Consider the following 16,480-nt stretch of genomic DNA (forward strand, 5'->3'; position numbering starts at 1 on the left):
TTAGGAATCCGCCTGCCAATGCAAGGGACACGAGTTCAAGCCCTGGTCGGGGAGGATCCCACATGCCACAGAGCAACTAAGCAAGTGTACCACAACTACTGAGACTGCACTCTAGACACCGTGAACCACAACTGCTGAACCCACGTGCCACAACTATTGAAGCCCGCATGCCTAGAGCCCGTGCTCTGCAACAAGAGAAGCCACCACAATGAGAAACCCGTACACTGCAGTGAAGAGTAGCCCCTGCTCGAAGAAACTAGACAAAGTCCGTACGCAACAATGAAGACCCAGCGCAGCCAAAAATAAGTAAATAAATAAATAAATTTATTTTCAACAACAAAAAAACTATATTACAATTCTGTAGTTATGCCACACTATGATACTGGCACTAAAATACACACATAGACTAAAGGAACAGAATAGAGAGCCCAGAAGTAAACCCCTGTGTATAAGAAATTAAAATTTGAGATGGGAGTAAAGCACACTCAGTGGGCAAGATAGTCTCTTCAACAAATGGTACTGGGACAACTGGATATTACTTATAATTTTGGGGGGAACCTCCATACTGTTTTTCATAGTGCTTGTAGTAATTTACATCTTTACCAACAATGTACAAGGATTTACTTTTCTCCATGTTCTTTCAAACACTTGTAATCTTTTGTCTTTTGGCTGTAGCCATTCTAACAGGAGTGACATGATCTCGTGGTTTTGATTTTCATTTCCCTGATGATTAAAGACGTTGAACATTTTTTTCATATATCTGTTGGACATTTGTGTGTCTTCTTTGGAAAAAATATCTATTCAGATCCTTTATCCATTTTTAATTAGTTTTGTTTTTTGTTTTGTTTTGCGTTTGTGTGTTTTTTTGGTGTGTGGTTTTTTTCCGTGCAGAAGGTTTTTTAGGTTGACTTAGTCCCACTTGTTTATTTTTGCTTTTGCTTTGTTGCCTGTCCTTTGGGGTCATAACCAAAAAATCACTATTCGCAAGACAGAGGTCAAGGAGATTTTCCCCCAGGACTTTTTTTAAGGAGTTTTATGGTTTCAAGTCATACATTTGTGTCTTTAATCTCTTTTGAGTTAATCTTTGTGAGTAGTGTGAGATAGGGGTCCAATTTAATTCTTTTATATTCATTAGACTGTACCAGTTTACATTTCCACCAAAAAAGCACACGAGTTGCCTTTTCATCACATTCTCACAAACATTTGTTTTTTCTTGTCATTTTTATAATAGCCATTCTAACAGGTGTGAGTTGATGTATCATTGTGGTTTTGATTTGCATTTCTCTGATGATTAGTGATGTTGAGCATCTGTTCATGTACCTGTTGGCCATCTGTATGTCTTTTGGGGGGAAAAATGTCTTTTCAAGTCCTTTAGCCCATTTTTTATTTCATTTTTGACTGCTATTATTTTATGTTACTTATATATTTTGAATATTAAACCCTTATCCAAAAAAAAAAAAATGGTTTGCACATATGTTCTCCTGTTCTATAGTTGCTTTTTAGTTTGCTGATTGTTCATTTTGCTATGCAAAGTTTTTCCTTTGTTTGTTTGTTTTGTTTTGTGTGCTTTTGTGGCTTCCACATTTGGTGTTATAGGTGAAAAATATTTGCCAAAACTATATTGAGGAACTTGTTCTTTATGCTTTCTTCAAGTAGTTTTAGAGCTTTAGGTCTTATATTTAAGCCTTTAGTCCACTTTGAGTTAATTTTTGTGAGTGGTACAAGAAAGGGGTCCAATTTTATTCTTTTGTAGGTTGTTATCCAGTTTTATTCCAGCACCATTTATTGAAGAGACTGTATTTCCCCTACTGCATCTCCTTGGCTACCTTGTCAAATATTTGTTAACAGTAAATGACTGGTTTTATTTCTGTGCTCTTGATTCCGTTTCATTGGACTAGGTCTCTATTTTTTGCCAGAATCTAGTGTTTTGATTACTATAGCTTTGTAATAAAGTTTGAAGTTCGGAATTGTGATGTCCCTGGATTTGTTCTTCTTTGACCAGGTTGATTTGGCTATTAGTGGTGTTTTGTGGTTCCATACAAATTTTAGGGTTGTTTCCTCTTTCTGTGTAAAAATCATTGGAACATTGATAGGGATTGCACTGAATTTATAGACAGCTTTGGGTAGTATAGATATTTTTACAATATTCTTCTGGTTCATAACCATGGAAACTTTTTTCATTTATTTGTATCTTCAGTTTTTTCATCAGTGTTTTGTCATTTTCAGTGTGTGGATATTTTACCTGCTTGGTTTAATTTATTCCTAAATGTTTTATTTATTTCTGATGCCATTTTAACTATGATTGCTTTTTACATTTCTTTTTCAAATTGTTAGTATATAGAAGTACAATTGCTCTTCACATGTTGATTTTGTATCTTGCAACTTGACTGAATTTATCTATAACTTGTAATACATTTTTTTGTGGAATCTTTGGGATTTTCTCTATATAAGATTATATTAAATGCAAACAGAAATAACTTTACATCATCCTTTTCAATTTGGATTTCTTCTATTTATTTTTCTTGCCTAATTGCTCTGGCTATGACTTCCAGTACTATGCTGAAAAGGAGTGGTGAGAGTGCACAAATTTATTTTGTTTATATTTTTAGAAGAAAAACTTTCAAACTTTCACCATTGAGTATGATGTCTGCTGTGAATTTGTGCAACATAACCTTTCCTGTGTTGAGGTACATTCTACGATAGCAATTTTTAAAGTATATTTATCATGGAAGATTCTTTAATTATTTCACATGCTCTTTCTATATCTGTTGAGATAACCATATGATTTTCATATTTCATTCTCTTAATGTGGTGCACCACATGTTTGATTTACATAAGTTGAATTACCCTTGCATTCTAGGGATAAATTCCACTTGATCATGGTGTATGATCCTTTCAATATACTGTTGAATTTTGTTTGCTAGTATTTCACTGAGAATTTTTGCATCTATATCAGTAATACTTGACTTTTTTTTTTTCTTGTAGTGTTCTTATCTAGCTTTGGTATCAGGATAATGCTGGACTCATCAAATGAGTTTGGAAATGTACCTCAAAGTTTTTTAGAAAAGTTTGACATGGATTTGTTTTAATTCGATTTAAATGATTGGTTGAATTCCCCAGTGAAACTATCTGGTCCTAGCCATTTTTTTTTTTTTGGAAATTTTTTATTACTGATACAATCTTTTCACTCATTGTTGGTCTGTTCAGTTTGTGTATTTCCTCATGATTCAGTTTTGGTAGTTTTTATGTTGCTAGGAATTCATTTCTTCTAGGGTATCAAATTTGATGGTATATATTTGTTGATGGTCACCTCTCATGAGCTGTTGTATTCTTGTTGTATCAGTTGTAATGTCTCCTTTTTCATTTCTGATTTTACTTGAGTATTCTCGTTTATTCTTCATTAGTAGAGCTAAAAGGTTAATTTTGTTTTCATTTCAAAAACCACCTCTTGCATTGATGTTTTCTATTGTTTGCATGGTCTCTGTTTTATTTCTGTTCTCGTATTTCTTATTTCATTGCTTTGCTACTTGTGAGTTTAGTGGTTTGTTTGTTTGTTAGTCCCTTGAGAAGTAAGGGTGTTTATTTGTGATCTTTCTTTTTTCTTATTGTAGGCATTTGTTGCAATAAACTCTCTTATAACTGTTTTTCTTGCAGCCCATAAGTTTTAGCATGTTGTGTTTCCATTTCCTTTTAAGATTTTTTTAAATTTCAAAGACATTATTGTAAAGCTGTTGTAATTTTCCCCCCGGTTTTATTGAGATATAATTGAACACAGTACTATTTAAGTTTAAAATGCATATTATAATGATTTGAATTACATATATTGTGAAAGCGTTATTGCAGTAAGATTAGTTAACATACATCACCTTATATAGATGCAAGAAAAGAAAAAAGAAGAAAAAGAAAATATAGTTTCCTGAGATGAGAACTCTTAAGATCTACTTGCTTAACAGTTTTCAAAGATACCATATGGCCGTGTTAACGCTATTCCTCATGTTGTGCATAACATTCTCAAAACTTATTTATCCTAGAACTGCAAGTTGATACTTTTGGACTTCATCAAATTCTCCCTCTTCCCACCTCCCTCCTCTGGTAACCAAAAATCTGATCTTTTTCTATGAGTCTTTTGTGAGTTTTTTTTTTTTTTTTGACATATAAGCTTGGTCTGACTTCTCTCACTTAGCATAACGCCCTCAAGGTCCATCCATATTGTCACCAATGGCAGGATTTCCTTCTTTCTTATGGCTGAATAATACTCCATTTGCTAAATATACCACTAGGTTTATATCCACTCATCTGTTGATAGACACACTTTTTTTCCCATGTCTTGGCTATTGTAAATACTGCTGCTATGAACATGGAGGTGCAGATATCTCTTCAACATAGTGTTTTTAATTCTTTCAATATATTCCCATAGATGAAAACGCTGGACCATATGGTAGCCCTATTAAATTTTGAGGGCCTTGTCTAGTGTTTTCCATAGAGGCTGAACCAATTTATAAGACAAACAAAAGCACACAAATCAACCCTTTTCTCCACGTCTTTGCTAGCATTTGCTAGCAAATCTCTTGTCTCTTTGATGAGTTCCATTCTAACAGTCCTGAGGTGATCTCTCATTGTGGTTTTGATTTAATTTCCCTGATGTGTAGTGACGTTGAACACATTTTCATGTATTTGTTGTACATTCACATATCTTCTTTGGAAACATGTCTATTGGGGTCTTTGGCACAACTTTTAATTGGCTTAATTTTTTTTGTGCTATCGAGTTCTATGATGTATTTTGGATATCAACCCCTTATTAGTTATAAGGTTTGCAAATATTATTTTTGATTACATAGGCGCTTTTCATCTTGTTGATTATTTATTTTGCTGTGTAGCTGATTTTTAGTTTGATATAGTTCCACTTGTTAATTTTTTTAATTGTTGCTTGTGCTTAAGGTTTCATCAAAAATAATATTTAAGACCTGTGTTAAAAAGATTTTTACTGTTTTCTTCTAGGAGTTTTATGGCCTCCCGTCTTACAGTTGTCTTTACCTTATCTTATTTCTCTTTAATTGTCATGAGTGGTGTTAGACAGGAGTCTAGTTTTATTCTTTTGCATGTAACTATGCAGTTTTCCAAGCACTGTTTAATGAAGAGGCTGTCTCTCCACCGAGTGTTCCTGACTGCCTTATCAAATATTCGTTGACCTTGTATGCATGGGTTTATATCTGGATTCTCAGTTCTTTTCCATTGTTGTGTATGCCTTTTTACATGAGAGTACCATACTATTTACATTACTATGGATTTATAATACAGTTTGATATCATGGAATGTGATACCTCCAGGTTTGTTGTTCTTCCTCATGATCGCATTGCATATACAAGTTCTTTTGTAGTTCCTAATACTTTTCTGTTTTGTTTTTTTCTACTTTAAAAAATGCCATTGGTTTTTGATAGGAATTGCATTAAATCCATAGATGGCTTTGAGTAGTATGAACATTCAAAAAATATTAATTCTTCTAATTATGAACAAGGGATAACTTTACATTTATTTCTGTCTTTTCCAATTTTTTTTCATCAGTGTATTGTAGCTTGTATTGTAGCTATCTTTCATTTCCTTAGATAAATTTATTCCTTATTATTTTATTAGTTTTGATGCTGTTATAAATAGAATGGTTTTCTTTTTTCAGATCATTGTTAGTACATAGAAATATGACTGACTTTTGCATTTTAAGTTTTTACTCTGTAACTTTACTGATTATGTTGATTCGTTTTACGAGGTTTTTGGTGAAGTTTTTCCAAGTTTCTATATATAAAATCATGTTATCTTAAAATAGACACATTTTTACTTCTTAATTTCCAATTTTGATGCCTTTTATTTCTCTTCCTTGACTGATTGCCCTGGCTAGGACTTCCATTACTATGCTGAATGAGTGGTGAGAGTGGACTCCCTTGTCTTGTTTCTGATATTAGAGAAAAAGTTTCAGACTTTCACTCTTGAGTGTGCTTTGAACTGTGACCTTGTCATATTTGGCCTTTTTAAAAAAATTTTATTTATTTTTGGCTGCATTGAGTCTTTGTTGCTGCACGTGGGCTTTCTCTAGTTATGGAGAGCAGGGGCTACTGTTCGTTGTGGTGCGTGGGCTTCTCATTGCAGTGGCTTCTCTTTTTGTGGAGCATGGGCTCCAGGCATGTGGCCTTCAGTAGTTGTGGCACACAGGCTCAGTAGTTGTCACTCACGGGCTCTAGAGCACAGGCTCAGTTGTTGTGGTGCACGGGTTTAGTTGCTCCTTGGCATGTGGGATCTTCCTGGACCAGGGCTTGAACCCATGTCCCCTGCATAGGCTGGCAGATTCTTAGCCACTGTGCCACCAGGGAAGCCCCGATATTTGGCCTTTATTATGTTGAGTTACATTAATTTTATACCTAACTTATTAAATGCTTTTTCTGTGCCTATTGATATTATATTTTTCCTTTGTTCTGTTGATATGATGCATCACATATATTTGATTTGCTAGTATTTATTCAGAATTTTTAAACCTTTATTCATCAGTGTTATTGGCCTCTAATTGGCATTGTCCATTTCAGATTATAATATCAAAGTAATGTTGGTCTTGTAAAATGAGTTTGAGAGTTTTCGCTCCTCATCCATTTTTTCTCTTTCTTTTTTGAAGACTTTGAGGATTGGCATTAATGCATTAAATATTTGGTAAAATTTACCAGTGAAGCCACTTGATCTTGAGTTTTTCTTCATTTGAAGAGTTTTGATTACTGATTTAATTTCCATACTACTAATTGCTTCATTTAGATTTTCTCTTTCTTCCTAATTCACTTTTGGTAGGTTGTATGTTTCTAAGAATTTTTCCATTTATCTAGCTTGCCCAGTTTGTTAGCATGTAGTTGTTCAAAGTAGCATGTTATCCTTCTTATCTCTGTAGTAGAGTTGTAATGTCTTCTCTTTTATTTATAATTTTGTTGATTTGGGTCTTTTCTCCTTTTCCTTGGTTAGTCTAGCTAAAGGTTTGAAATTTTATCTTTTAATGAACCAACTCTTAGTATTGCTAATCTTTTCTGTTGTTTTCCTCCTTTCTATCACATTGATTTCTGCTGTAATCTTTATAATTTTCTTCCTTCTGCTAATTTTGGGCTCAGTTTTGTCTTTTTCCAGGTCCTTGAAGAGAAGAGGTAGGTTTATTATTTGAGATCTTTCTCAATTCGTAAGGTAGGCATTTGTTGCAATAAACCTCCCTCTTAACACTCCTTTTGCTTCATCCCATAGCCTTTAGTACACTGTGTTTTCATTTCAGTTTTTCTCAAAATACTGTCTATTTCTTCTTAAATTTACTCTTTGATAAATTAGTTGGTCAGGAGAGTGTTGATCAATTTTTTTGTATTCATTAGTGTTCCAGTTTTCCTCCTGTTATTGATTTCTAGTTTAATAATATGATAAGACAATATACTTGGTATAATTTAAGTCTTCCTGATTTTACTAAGATTTGATATGTGGTCGATCATGTGGTCTTTTCTAGAAAGTATTTTTTCTGCACTGAGAAGTCTGTGTATTCAGCGTTTGTTAGATAGAATGTTCTGTATATAACTCTTAGGATCATTTGGCCTTTAGTGTTGTTCACATCAACTGATTCTTTTTTTTTTTTTTTAATTAAAATATAGTTGAGTTAAAATGTTGTATTAATTTTTGCTGTATAGCGAAGTGTCTCAGTTATACACATATATACATCTGTTTTATATTCTTTTCCATTATGGTTTCTCTCGGGATATTGAATATCCTGTTCCCTGTGCTATACAGTAGGACATTGTTTTTTATCCATTCTATATGTAATAATTTGCAACTACTAACCCCAAACTCCCAGTCCATCCTTCCCCAAGCCCTTCCCCCTTGGTAACCACAAGTCTGTTCTCCATGTCTGAGTCTGTTTTGTCTCATAGATAGGTTCATTTGTGTCATATTTTAGATTTCACATATAAATAATACCATATAGTATTTGTCCTTCTCTTTATGGCTTACTTCACTTAGTATGCTAATCTCTAGTCACATCCATGTTGCTGCAAATGGCATTATTTCATTCCTTCTATGGCTGAGTAATATTCCATTGTATATATATACCACATCTTCTGTATCCATTCATCTGTTGATGGAAATTTAAGTTGCTTCCATGTCTTAGCTATTGTAAATAGTGCTTCTGTGAACATTGGGGTGAATGTGTCTTTTCGAATTATGGTTTTCTATGGATATATGCTCAGGAGTGGGATTGCAGGATCATATGGCAACTCTATTTCTAGTTTTTTTGAGGAACTTCCATACTGTTCTCCATAGTGGCTGTTTCAATTTACGTTCCCACGAACAGTTTAGGAGCATTCCCTTCTCTCCACACACCCTCCTGCGTTTGTTATTTGCAGAATTTTTGATGATGGCTATGCTGACTGGTGTGATTGGTACCTCATTGTACTTTTAATTTGCATTTCTCCAATAATTAGTGATGATTGGCATCGGTTCATGTGCCTATTGGTCATCTGTATGTCTTCTTTGGAGAAATGTCTGTTTAAGTCTTCTGCCCATTTTTTGACTGTTTTTCTTTTTGGTTATTGAGTTGTATGAGCTGTTTGTATATTTTGGAAATTAAGCCCTTGTTGGTCACATCATTTGGAAATATTTTCTCCTAGTCTGTATGTTCTCTTTTCATTTTGTTTATGGTTTCTTTTGCTGTGAGAAAACCTATAAGGTTGAGTGGGTCCCATTTGTTTACTTTTGCTTTTATTTCTATTGCCTTGGGAGACTGACCTAAGAAAACACTGGTACAATTTATGTCAGAGAAAGTTTTGCCTATGTTCCCTTTTAGGAGTTTTATGGTGTTATGTGTTATATTTAAGTCTTTAAGCCATTTTGAATTTATTTTTGTGTATGGTGGGAGAGTGTGTTCTAACTTTAATGATTTGCATGAACCAACTTTTCCAACACCTCTTGCTGAAGAGACTGTCTTTTCCCCCATTGTCTATTCTTGCCTCCTTCATCAGAGATGAATTGACCATGGGTCTGTGGGTTTATTTCTGGGCTCTCTATTCTGTTCCCTTGATCCATATGTCTGTTTTTGTTCCAATACCAGGCTGTTTGATTAGCATTGTAGCATTGTCTGACGTCTGGGAGGGTTATGCCTCCTGCTTTGTTCTTTTTCCTCAGGATTGCTTTGGCAGTTCTGGGTCTTTTATGGTTCCATGTACATTTTTGGGTTATTTGCTCTAGTTCTGTGAAAAAATGTCATGTGTAATTTGATAGTGATCACATTAAATCTGCAGACTGCTTTGGGTTGTATGGACACTGTCATTTTAAACAGCTGCAGCCTGTTCTCACTGTCAGTGGAACTAGCTCCCCTCTGGAAGCTGGTGTCCATACAGGGCTCTTAGAAATAAGACAGACAACACCACCCACGTGGACTCTTCGTACACACCTCTGACCCCTGTCTTTCCTTTCTAGAAGTAACCTCCTTAATCGAGTGGGTGGCGTCTGGGGATGTGGTAGCCATCACCCTCCAGGAAGAGTCAGTGCCCCTCCTACCACTGGGGAATGAGTGGCCCTGTGCCTCATTCCCACCAAGGGTCCCAGTTTCAGGAGTTTGTTGAGCTTTTATTTTGCTGCTTTAGTGGATGAGAAATGACACATAACCCATTGTCTTCTTTTCACTTCTCTTCTGATGATTGAGGCTGGAATTTCATCACTTTCATTTATTTCCAGAATGCAGCCACTTTTCCCAGTTCTGGGGGAGACCACTGAACATGCCTTCCTGGGTGTTCCCAGCCACAGACTGTGATCCACATCCAGCGAGGAAACTCCACTCTTTGTGCAACTACTATGTAGCTAGTGACTGGCTTCTGACCAACAGAATATAGCAAATCATGGGAGGTCAGTGTTAAGATTCATTGACAAAACCTCTGTCACTTCTCTCTCACTTGCTGCATCCTGTGTTCTCTCTCTGTTTCTGTCTGTCTCTCCTATCCCTGGAAATGGGGAAGCCTGCAAGGGTGTTAGTAGCTGTCGTATGGAGAGGCCCACATAGGAGAGAACACAGGCAGGTCGCAGGTCTCCAGACAGAGGCACTAGGCTCTCAGCTCTGACTGCATCCTGCCAGTACCCATCTCAGTGAGTCTGGGAGCAAATCCTCCCCTGTGGAGAGACAGCTGAGACCTCAGCCACAGCTTCATAGAGACCTTGAGTCGAGGGCACCCAGCTAAGTACCGTGGGAGCTCAGGGGTAACTAGGTGTATGTATTTTGTATGTTGGGAAACCCTCCATAATGATCTTTAGTAAATCAGACAATCTTTAGCATAGAGCAGATCTACTCAATGTTATGTAAAAAAACCCACAAAGATAATGCATGTTAAAAAGGTAATAAAATGGACTAAAAACAATAATAGAATTATGTTGATATTACCATTACTACTCTTAAAGAGAAAAGTAAACTTAGAAAGATGGCAGATTCGCGTACAGACTCCTCTAAGTAAATTTCAGGGTACCTATATGAGACGTTCTCTGGGGTATTTTAGAGTCAGAATCCTAGGTTTGCACAAAGAAATTTGTTCTGAGAGGAGAAAACAAGCAGGAGGGAGTAGAATACCAAAGAGGAGGAGGATGTGGGTGAACTTGGAAAGTTATATGCAAACCACGGAAGGGGAGTCCTAAGGGACATAGAATAAGTACCTCGGTCCATAGTAAAGGGACCTTGTCCTGCCTACCTCATAACCACCACCAGATTTCAGAAGACTGGCCAGTTGGCTAGGGGGCCTAGGCTCCAGGCATGGAAGTCAGGAGCTTTCTGCACACCCTACATGCAGAGGCCTCGTCTGTGATACATCCTTACCCCCAGCACTGTCTCAGCATCAGCACCTTGCCTGCGCTCCTGCCATTTGTACCTACCCGGTCCCATAAAGTCCAGACACTTCGGTTTGCATATGTCACACCAAGGCTATTGGAAGATGTCATCCTAGGTGATCCTGGGTCAGCAGGGAGGACGAATTGTTGGCACAAACAGTGCAGGGGCTCCCTTGGGGACTTAGAAAAATAAGTGGTTACTTGAGCAGGCATGTCACCAACCCTATGTCTGCCAGTGCCACACCAGCTTTTCCTGGACACCTGAGTGAATTTAGAACATGTCCCCAGGTTCAGGCATGCCAAGAATACTCTCCTTACTCCTCACTTGTCAAAATGTCAGTTCCTAGGCTGACTTTTAAAATTCGGAGACTGCACTCTAGGAGGGACACCCTCTCCATCCTTCCCAGGAGATGTGAGAGTGGTTCCTGGCCCAGAGTTGAGGTGGAAAGTCCTGTGCTGAGTCTGGCAGGACAAAAGTGTCTTCCAGGGCTCTTGCACTGGCACCACTTTCTGGTCCCTTAAGAGGACTTTAACATTGTTCTAGAGTCTCAAGAAAGTCAAGACTGTCCTCCCTGGGGCTCACTTACCAGTAACAACTGTCCGTACTTCCAGTGGGTAAGTCTGAATATCTCAGGAGGCTCTCTGACCAACAAGTACCCATAAGTACAGCAGGAACCAGGAAGCACCATGTGTATGTAAGTCTGTTGAAAGCCCTCCATACTACTCTTCAGTAAATTGGATACATTCATGAGCAGAGAAACTTAATAAGAAATGCAATAACAACAGTAGTGATAAATAATATCAATAGTGATTACAATCATAAAGATATTAATTGTACTACTACCAATAATAATACTAATAAACTTAAGGACTGAGGGATTACATACAGAGTTCCCTAATTGAATGCCAATTTCTTGGGGTATTTTGGGATCAGAGTCCTAGGTTAGCACTGGCTTTGGAGCCACAGTCGTAGGTTTGCATAGTGAAGGTATAAAATAAGCAGCAAAAAAGAGCAAAAATAAACAGCAGCAGGTAAAAGAAATCCATAGGGTGGCGTGGGCTGACTTAAGTCTCATATTCCAACCCCAGTGGAGAAAACTATGTAGAAGAGAAATGTTGATCCAGCGCTTTCCTGGCAAATGGAGCCAGCAAATCTCATGAGTTCTGATGACTGGTGTCTGCGGCTCTAACCCGGGAAAGAAAAGCAGGACTCCAGATACACCTTCAATACGTGAAAAAACATAAAATGTACATGGAGCTTCAGCTCTATCTCTACCCCCACTGCCTGGCAATTGACAAAGTGGCAGATCAGGGCTATTGATTGCCTTTTGATGCACCTACAGACTTACTTGAAATTAGGAGGAGAATATTAGTTATGAATTTGCAAGTAAAATGTTTATAATAACCAATCTGGAAGTTGAATTACCACTTTCTTGGGAAATTGATAGTTTATTTTACACAACACCTCATATGTTTCCTTTAGTAACATTTGTTCACAGTATATATATTTCTGAATATGTATGAAAGGCGTATGCCATATTGGCCCAGAGAAGCCATTGATGGGGCTTTAGAAATCAGTGACCTTTGAGGACGTGTTTGTAGAACTCACTCATAAAGAGTGGGACCTGCTGGACACATTGAAGAGAAAGATGTACAAAGATGTGATGCTGGAGGACGTGCATTGTCTCATCTTCTGGGTGAGTCTCTCAATATTTATTTACTTCCTTATGCATGTCTTATTGAGATAGGCTCTGCAGCTTCCACATATGCCGCTGCACTCATGGCCCTGACTCATGCTTCTGTAGCACTTAGAGAAACCTGGAACGAATGTGTTCCTTTACTTACCACAGCACATGTGTCCCTGTATGGAGATAGAGTCTCCATTACCACAATCGTATGTATTCCTTACTAGTCTGCCACCAACACGCAGAATAATGCTGAACACAGATAAGGGCTATTTTATCTAACAAACAAGTGACTTTATGTTGCTAAGTAATTCTACTGCTTGGGGGACTATTATGAGGTTTGAACACAGCAAAAATACATGACCGCTTGTGTCCCCCTTTCTACATGAACTCCACGTAATAATCTCATGGGTCTTATGTTTATTGGATTCTGTTAGAAAACAGTGTTAACCACATTATGAAAACGTTGCTTCCTTCCTGGCTGAGACGTCTAGGCAGCCTGCAGTCTGTCTTTCCTCTTGGGCAAGAACCACAGCAGCCAGAGACTTTTACTGTCTTTGAGTGATGTGTCAGGTGACAACCTTCAGTGTTTTCCCCCTTCAGGGTGCTCGAACCTGGGCTGCCATTGATGCCCTCACACTTGAGCTTTGGCATCTTGTCCTGCACTTGCATTGCATGCACTGTTCTCAACACAGAACTTTAAATCCATCTAGCATTTCCCACATGTATCAGGGCATCAGCTCTGCAAACCAGATGTAATTTCCCAGTTGGAGCAAGAAGAGTAGGTGTGGAGGGACGAGGAGGGTTTCCCCAGGCTGGGGTCCAAGTCAGCTCCAGACACATGTGCTCAGTGTGGGGAGGGAGCAGGACACTTGGAATGGCTACTGGAGGTTTGCTCGACTAAAGGATATTTTTAGAAATGTATGTGAAGCCATTGAGTCAAATTATCCAGATTCTGTCATTACGCATCACACATTAATTTCTCTTCACGTTTTTCCCTCTACTTTTCACCTCAGAGAAGCAAAATTCCTGTCCTCGTGGGAGTTAAAATTCCATGTTTCTGTCTTTGCCATGGTCTCTTTAATAATGTTTCCTCTCATATTCCCTGCAGCATCTGAATTTATTTTATTTTTCTTTCACCTAAACTCTGAACATTTTATTAACATTTTTCTGAACCATGTTTCTATTCACTGGTGTATGCCTCAAATTCATGTTCTTTCCCCAGGTAATGTACTTTTCAAGAATTTAATCCCCTTAATGTCACATGTGTCATTTCTTATTTATTTAATTTAATTATTATTTTTGTCTTATTTCAAGCAAAAATTGTGACCATTAAAAGCAAGAAATGATATCCAGGCAAGTTTTTTTTTTTTTCCTGGTGGACCAATTTAGTTGTAAGAAAATAGTAAATTTCTTCAGGTGTGAACCCTGGTCATCCACATGTGAAACCTAAGGATGAGGTAAGTTAGGAATTCAGCAGAGTCATATAACTCAGATACAGTGTAGTGTAAACAGTAGTAGCCCAGCATAAAGTGTTCACTTTATGGACTAAATTAGACTGAATTTTGATGATAGCTAGTAGAAATGCTGCAAAGGGGGGATGTCCATGCAGAATATTTACATACTATGTGTATGTAACTGACATGGAGATAATTTTAACTGGAGACTATCATTGAATAGACTTACATACACATGAGTTTTCACAGCATAGAAAACACTTTTACTGTAATCAATGAAGGAAAGCCCTCAGGGATTTTTAATTCCTTACTCAACGTTGAATTCTCACACTGGATGTATCAATGCTAAAATCAAACTGAAAAGCCAGAGTTCATATCAAAATTCTCAGACATGGAAAAACTCTTATCAAGAATGTTTTACCACACATTTCAGCTATGGATTCATAATTTTGGCTAATAACCTATTATTTTATAAATAAGCAGAATAAAACTATAGATTTGTTAAGTAATCTTGGAATGATAAATAAAAAATTTTGTAACAATAAGTACTTTTTGAATAGGTTAGTGTTAAGAAATATATATAAACAAAGTTATATGTGACAGTTATTATGATCCACTTAATTGTGATCGTCAGTAAGATTATCAGTTGCTTTTTCTCATCAGAAATGTTGCAGGCCAGAAGAGAGTGAAACGATATGTTTAAAGTACTGGGGGAAACTACCTAACAACCATTCTATATCTTACAATATTATTCTTCAAAAATGAGGAAAATGAAAGACAGTCTCAGACAAAAGCTGAAGGAGTTCAGTACCATAATACCTACCCTTCAAGAAATGGTAAAGGGATTACTTCAAGTTCAAATGGAAGGACACCAGTAACTTGAGGCCATATGAAAATATAAATTTATCTGATAAAGGTAAATAAATGGACAAATAGGAAAAAAAAGCTATAATTTTGACTTGTAACTACACTTTTTTATTATTCTGGGATATTTTCTAAATCCAAAATATTAAAATAATTATAAATGTATTGGTATTGTGTGATTGTTTCCCCTAAAATTCATGTTAAACATATAACCTCCAAATGTAGTGATATTAGGATGTAGGCCTTTGGGAGGTGCTTAGGTTATGACGGCAAAGCCGCCATGAATAGGATTTGTGTGCTTTTATTTATTTTTAAATATATATTTATTTACTTACTTATTTGGCTGCATTGGCTCTTAGTTGCAGCACGTGGGATATTTGTTGTGACGCCCAGGCTTCATATCTAGCTGTGGCACAGGGACTCGGTAGTTGCAGCACATGGGCTTAGTTGTCCCGTGGCATGTGGGATCTTAGTTCTCTGACCTGGGATTGAACCTGTGTCCCCTGCATTGGAAGGCAGATTCTTAACGACTGGCCTACTTGGGAAGTCTCTCCTGTGCTTTTAAAAGAGATTCCAGAGAGCTCTCTAAACCCTTCCTCCTGGTGATGATATAATGAAAAGTCTATGACTCAGAAAAAGACCTTTACCTAACCCCCTTGATCTCACACTTCAGCCTCCAGAACCATGAGAAAGAAACTTCTGTTTATAAGCTACCCAAGCTGTGGCACTTTGTCATAGCATCCCCAAATAACTAATTCATACATCTACATTAACAGAAAACAATGTATAAATATGTGATTTGTGACATTAATAAAATGTAATTAATGTGTAATGTAATAGGAGATGTAATAGAGATTTTGCATGTCATTAAAACTATGTTGATATCAGTTGAAGCTAGTTTGATAGGATTTTATATGTAATCTCCATGGTATCCACAAATTTAATATCTATAGAATATACACAGAAGGAAATTAAAAGTAAGTCAGGGGACTTCCCTGGTGGTCCAGTGGCGAAGACTCCATGCTCCCAATGCAGGGGGCCTGGGTTCAATCCCTGGTCAGGGAAGTAGATCCCACATGCCACAACTAAGTGTTAGCATGCCGCAAAGAAGATCAAAGGTCCCCCATGGCACAACTAAGACCTGGCACAGCCAAATAAATAAATTTTTAAAATGAGTACAAAAAGTAAGCACAAAGGACGTCAGTATGGGAGAAAATGTGGGACAGAAAAGCTATATGACATTACAGAAAAATTGGCAATTAAAAGTCATTCCATATCAGTAATTTATATATATGTATATAGCTTAAACTCATCAGTTAAAAAACAAAGATGGACAAGCTAGACATAAAAAGGGTCCAACTTATGTTGTCTACAAGAGACTCACTTAGAAGTAAGGACACTCATATGCTGAAAGTGAAAATATGGGAAAAGGTATTCCATGAGAACAGTAAGCTAAAGAGGAGAGGAGTGGCTCTGCTGCTTCTGCTGCCAAGGCTGTGGCCCCTACTTTGCAGGGAGTAACCGGGGGTGGGTGCAGGGGCTGGGGCGCCCCTCCCACCCTCTGCACCGTGAGCCAGGGAAGTCAGAGGGACTTGGTCCCCCTCCCGAGTT

At 37.3% G+C, this 16,480-nt stretch overlaps 1 long non-coding RNA gene across 1 annotated transcript; it reads left to right on the forward strand.

The window, feature by feature from the left end:
• The first annotated feature begins 4,931 nt into the window (after positions 1 to 4,931).
• On the forward strand, positions 4,932 to 15,034 carry LOC309621400. The gene is made up of 3 exons (XR_014239989.1): positions 4,932 to 9,897; positions 12,347 to 12,560; positions 14,669 to 15,034. It is a non-coding gene; the product is annotated as an uncharacterized lncRNA (long non-coding RNA).
• The last annotated feature ends 1,446 nt before the right edge of the window (positions 15,035 to 16,480 follow it).

The sequence above is a fragment of the Balaenoptera borealis genome (assembly GCF_965194805.1).
Source record: "Balaenoptera borealis genome assembly, contig: HAP1_SCAFFOLD_395, whole genome shotgun sequence".
Lineage (NCBI taxonomy): Eukaryota > Metazoa > Chordata > Mammalia > Artiodactyla > Balaenopteridae > Balaenoptera > Balaenoptera borealis.